The 5,829-nt window shown below is 45.3% G+C and overlaps 1 long non-coding RNA gene across 1 annotated transcript; it reads right to left on the bottom strand.

Moving 5' to 3' along the window:
- Positions 1-211: 211 nt before the first annotated feature.
- LOC138929512 (uncharacterized) lies at positions 212-1,348 on the bottom strand. Its single transcript, XR_011445791.1, has 2 exons — positions 1,046-1,348; positions 212-986 (listed from the first exon to the last, which is right to left on the bottom strand). It is a non-coding gene; the product is annotated as an uncharacterized lncRNA (long non-coding RNA).
- Between the last annotated feature and the right edge of the window lie 4,481 nt (positions 1,349-5,829).

The raw sequence follows: 5,829 nt of genomic DNA on the forward strand, positions 1-5,829 counted from the left end.
TCGCTTAGGATCCCGTTTAAGTTATACATACGATCGATATATATATATATACAGAATAAATCAAATATGCGGCCTTGGTGCCAATTTACTTTCGATATACTGACTTACGCTCAGATCCTCCGCTGCTGGTTCGTTGGGCCCATCGAAGTTGCAGGTGCTGATGGCTGTTAGTTGGAAAGTTCAGAAACGATATTTAAATGGGACGCTCGCGTTCGTATTCACATATTACGCTAAACGGCAGAAAAGCAACAACAATATCAGTTACTTTCTATCTAATGTTACGCATTACTCTAAATTTAATCGATCTCAAAACTTTACGTCCTTCGGGTTACTGGAATCATCCAGTGGGAGCGCGCTGCTCACCGCGACGCGCCTCCAACTTCTTCGACAGGTCACATGCCTGCCGCTCAAGCGAGCTCTCTATCCGGCTGCGCCTGCTCCTGCCTAGTCTCCGCTCAGCTACCTTCGCTGCACCTCCACTGTTCCTACTGGCTTATGCTCGAAAAGGTAATGCTTAGCCGCTGTCCATACAGCCGAATCGCCTTAGTTGGGGCTGCACGAGGCCGGTTACATTACTCCGAGAACTCAGACACAGGCCGCCTCTGGTCTGACTCTTGGAGATTTCTCGCTCCCGGTTTAGTGCGGTCGCACTCGGATCGCTATAGCTCCTTGGCAGCCGACGTGGCAAAGCAGAGGTTCCCAAAAAGTAGGGTTACGCGCACGTGCTGCGTTGGCCGCACGTCGACGTCTCTGCCGCCGTAGGGCCTCCGAAAAGTTAGGTTATGGCCGCTCGGTCGCACAGCGTTGGGCTGCACGTCGACGTCGCTGCCGCCGTAGGGCTTCCAAAGAGTAAGGTTATGGCCGCTCGGTTGCACCGCGCCGCCTTGTTCGCTGATCGCCAACTTTTGCCGCGTGTGGCTGCCACGCCGGCGATACGCCACGCTTAGCGAAGGACGTAAGAGCCGTCGCCTAGCGCCAAACTAGCCCTGCACAACAAAAGGGTTAACTACACTATAAACTCTGCCGTTCCGTAGTTAATATTTACCCGTTCTCACTCGTGCACAACACTTATTAAGTTTTGTCACTGGTCTCTTGCTGGCACTTTACTATTAATTCGATTGAAACTGTATAATCCACGTGCCGGAATTATTATAGTAAAAATGATCTACGATGCGTGTGCTTTGCTCTGGTTTTCAATTTCAAGTGAGCGAGCGTCACAAAATTTCTCTACACGCAGCGTGCCTTGCATAGCAAACGAGCCAAAAGCTACGGGACTTTTCCCAAATCCTCTCTCGCGCTCTCCATGCTCGCGAGCGAAGGACTGGAGGAAGGAAAAATAAGCAAAAAATCGTACGATTTCGCTGGCGCTGCGAATGCAGGTAGAAGAAAAACGGCATGTTCTGGAAGGCGCTACCCTACACTCTAGTCGCGGCATATGCGTTTCGATGGGTCGGTTCTATCATTTAAACTTACGATTATACTTATTTATATTTTCCTATTTGTTTTCCCTGCCCTTACCCTCTGACCCCTACAAACCCTAAGTCAAAATTCTACCGAATGCCATACTCCAGTTGCTCTGCGAGTATTTAAATCATTAATAATCGGAAATATATAAGAAAGGTATAATCAAAACAAGAAGAAAATAAAAAGTTAACTCCCGCGACGGCAGGTGTCCGTCTAGGTGATCCTAACGGGTCTTAGGCAGCATCCACTGCGCTGGCGATAAGCGTATATCAATAGCTTAGGCCTTCGTCGGCCAGATGAGGGGAGCGAGGGGGTGTTTTCACGGCAGCTTGCCGATGGTGATAACCAAGCAGCTGCTCCGGTCTAATAAAAAAACTGCGCCAGCGGAATTGGTCTGCTGCGCTCAGGTCTTCCACTTGGGGTGGTTCCGCTCTCATCCAAACGTGGGCGGTTATGTAATCATCGGCCGGAGGTTAAGTCCGTCCGGGCCGCTGAGTATGGAGCGAAACTGGTGTCAACTGAGATCCACTGCTGGCGGTTGGCGGAATTGGTTAAAGACGGCCGTAGAGCAGGGGAATCTGCCTTTTCGAGGTCTAGGCCTCCGTCACGCCTCTGAAGCCGGATCCCTATGAAAACTGAGTTAGCATTGAAACGCACTAAATTTGCACTTATTCACCTTTTCTCCACGCACAAATTCACACGAGAAGTTATAGCTGGCTATACCACTCTGGGTTTCACTCGGATTATTTAATTAATAAATTGTATTACCGCGTGTAATATTGACTTAAATTTGGCCGCGCCAAGAAACATAAACGTTTGCCAAAGGGTTTTTATCAAAGAGTGAATTAAGCTTTGGGAAGCTGACTGCAAGTAACCGCGGTTCAGAGCTTTACTTAGACTAACTGTTCAATCGTATGATCATTGTCAATCGTGATTGGTCTTAGCCAGTTATTAGCTATTTTCGCTATGGAAAAGTTCCTATAATTTTAAGTGCGAGGGTAGGTCGAAAAGTTTTTGTAAGTGTAAGCTTAGCTGGTCACTACAAACTCAGTAAATGCTCAGCAGGCCCCAGAGCAGCCACAAAACAACATGGAATCCATGATGGTGACCATGCAACAAAGCATGATGGAACTCATGTCATTTATGAAAACGACTATGCAAACGCTCGTCCAGAATCAGAATATGGTGATACAGCTGCTCGTAGCACAACAGTCAAAATAATCAATGTCCAATCTACGTATATCCACGTGGAATGCCAATGGCGTCTCACGGCATAAACTTGAACTAACACAATTTCTAAACGAAAACCACATCGACGCCATGCTACTGGTTGAAACGCACCTCACAAGCAGATACAACTTTCATATAAGAGGTTATACCTTCTACCGCACAGATCATGCAGATGGTAAAGCCCACGGCGGGACCGGCATCCTTATCAGAGAACGCATCAAACACCACTTCCACCAAAGGTTTGCAACAAATTACCTGCAAGCTACGTCCATTAAAGTGCAGTCAGGTAACGGCAACCTTTGCATTGCTGCTGTCTACTGCCCACCTCGCTTTACAATCTCTGAAGGTCAATTCATGGATTTTTACAACTCACTTGGAGATCGATTTATAGCTGCAGGAGATTACAACGCCAAGCATACGCATTGGGGATCCCGCCTCGTGACCCCCAAGGGAAGACAACTGTACAACGCTCTCATCAATGTGAGAAATAAGCTGGATTACGTTTCCCCTGGTAGCCCCACATATTGGCCAGCAGACCCCAGAAAGATACCCGATCTAATTGACTTCGCGGTGACAAAAAACATCCCACGAAATTTAATAAACGCCAAGGCCCTTCCAGACCTTTCTTCAGATCACTCGCCGCTGTTGATAACCCTCCTTCAAAGCCCAGAAACTACGGATCGCCCCTATAGGCTGACGTCGCACAGAACCAATTGGATGAAATACAAAAAGTATGTGAGTTCCCACATTGAGCTAGCCCCCCAGCTCAATACTGAAACCGACATCGACTCCTCCACCTCCGCACTGGAAGAGGTACTTGTGACTGCAGCCAGAATCTCAACACCACAACAGAAGGATGTGCAAAAAATCAAATTCAAAACGAACCAGCAAATTGAACAGCTTATCCAAGAAAAGAGGCGTCTGCGACGGGTGTAGCAAACCAATAGATCGCCATGCTCAAAGCAACGTCTAAATGAAGCCACACGCAAACTAAGCCGGGCCCTGAAGCAAGATGCCGAAAAAGCACAATTAAGATATATTGAAAAACTCTCGCCAACCAGCACAAAGCATCCCTTATGGAGAGCTCACCCAAATTTAAGCTCACCGGCTGAAACCATCACCCCGATAAGAAAGTCATCTGGTTGCTGGGCCCGCAGCGACAAAGACAGAGCCGAAACTTTTGCCTCACATCTCCAGGGCGTTTTCCAGCCGAACCCTGCTGCAAATCCATTTGATCTACCGCAAATCCACACTGAAACGGAATCTACTCCAGCATCATTTCGTCCGAACGAGATAACGAAGGTCATCAGGGAACTGAAGCCGAAAAAGGCTCCCGGCGTTGACCTAATAACTCAAAAAATGATAATTGAACTTCCGAATTGTGCTATTGAGGTCATCTGTAAAATCTTCAATGGGATCATAAGTCTCGGCCATTACCCAACAAAATGGAAAAAATCTATAATTATAATGATACCGAAGACCGGAAAAGACCACACGATTCCGTCATCTTACCGACCAATAAGTCTACTATCATGCTTGTCCAAGTTATTTGAAAAATGCCTACTAAAGCGCATAATCCCTTATCTGGGAGCTCACAACACTATCCCAGCTCATCAATTTGGCTTCAGAGAAAAACATGGAACTATCGAGCAAGTAAACAGAATAACATCAGAAATTCGCACAGCCTTCGAGCATCGAGAATATTGCAGCGCGATATTTCTCGACGTTTCTCAAGCATTCGACCGAGTCTGGCTCAACGGCCTCATGCACAAAATAAAAACACTCTTGCCGGTATACACACACAAATTACTTGAGTCGTATCTCTACAACAGAGTCTTCGCAGTGAGGTGCAACGCAACAACATCCGGCACCTATTCAATCGAAGCTGGAGTCCCACAAGGAAGTGCACTTGGGCCTACCCTATTTGTTCTATACACAGCGGATGTCCCCACAAGCGACCAGCTAACATTATCCACTTTCGCTGATGACACTGCGATCCTCAGCCGTTCCAGATGCCCAGTCCGTGCAACAGCCCAGCTCGCTAACCACCTCAAGGTAGTCGAGAAGTGGCTATCTGATTGGCGTATTAAAATAAATGAACAAAAGTGTAAGCACATAACGTTCACCCTCAACAGACAAACATGCCCCCCACTGCCAGCACACTGATCCCCGAAGTCAACGTGGTAACGTACCTGGGCGTCCACCTGGACAGACGCCTAAGATGGCGAAGACATATTGAATGCAAGAAACTTCATCTAAAACTAAAAGCCAGCAGCCTCCACTGGCTCATAAACTCCCGATCGCCCCTGGACTACAAGGTCCTGCTCTACAACTCCACACTAAAGCCATCCACAGGGATCTCGGCATTCCTGCAGTTAAGAACGAAATAGAAAAACAAGAAGCGTCCTACAAGGAAAAACTCTCCACCCATCCAAATCCTTTAGCAAGGGACTTGATACGAGTTTCCAGAAGAAGCCGCCTACTACGTAACGACCATCCAACCCAGCCATAATTATTCAGGGCCATTTACTCTGTACCAGTCTCATGACTGCTAGTTAGGTAGTATTGTAAGATTTGATACACTTATTGTTAGTCTCATAAATGAGAAGATTCAATAAATAAAAGCAAAGCCTAAAAAAAAAAAAAAAAAAAAAAAATTGTAAATTTGTAAACAAAAAGTTCACAACTCAGCTAATAATGCCTGTATCCACTTCAGAATTTGTATTTATAACAGTTTTTACACGGCTAATACATTTGCATACTCAATTGTAAATTTGAAAACAAAAAGTTCACATCTCAGCTAATAATGCATGTATCCACTTTAGAATTTGTATTTATAATAGTTTTTACACGTCTAATACATTTGCATACTAAATTGTAAATTTGTAAACAAAAAGTTCACATCTCAGCTAATAATAAAATTTGTAAACAAAAAGTTCACAACTCAGCTAATAATGCATGTATCCACTTAGGAATGTGTATAGTTTTTACACGGCTAATACATTTGCATACTCAATTGTGAATTTGTAAACAAAAAGTTCACAACTCCGCTAATAATGCATGTATCCACGGCAGAAATTGTATTTATATTAGTTTTTACAAGGCTAATACATTTGCATACTCAATTGTAAATTT

The sequence above is a fragment of the Drosophila kikkawai genome, unplaced genomic scaffold (assembly GCF_030179895.1).
Source record: "Drosophila kikkawai strain 14028-0561.14 unplaced genomic scaffold, DkikHiC1v2 scaffold_262, whole genome shotgun sequence".
Lineage (NCBI taxonomy): Eukaryota > Metazoa > Arthropoda > Insecta > Diptera > Drosophilidae > Drosophila > Drosophila kikkawai.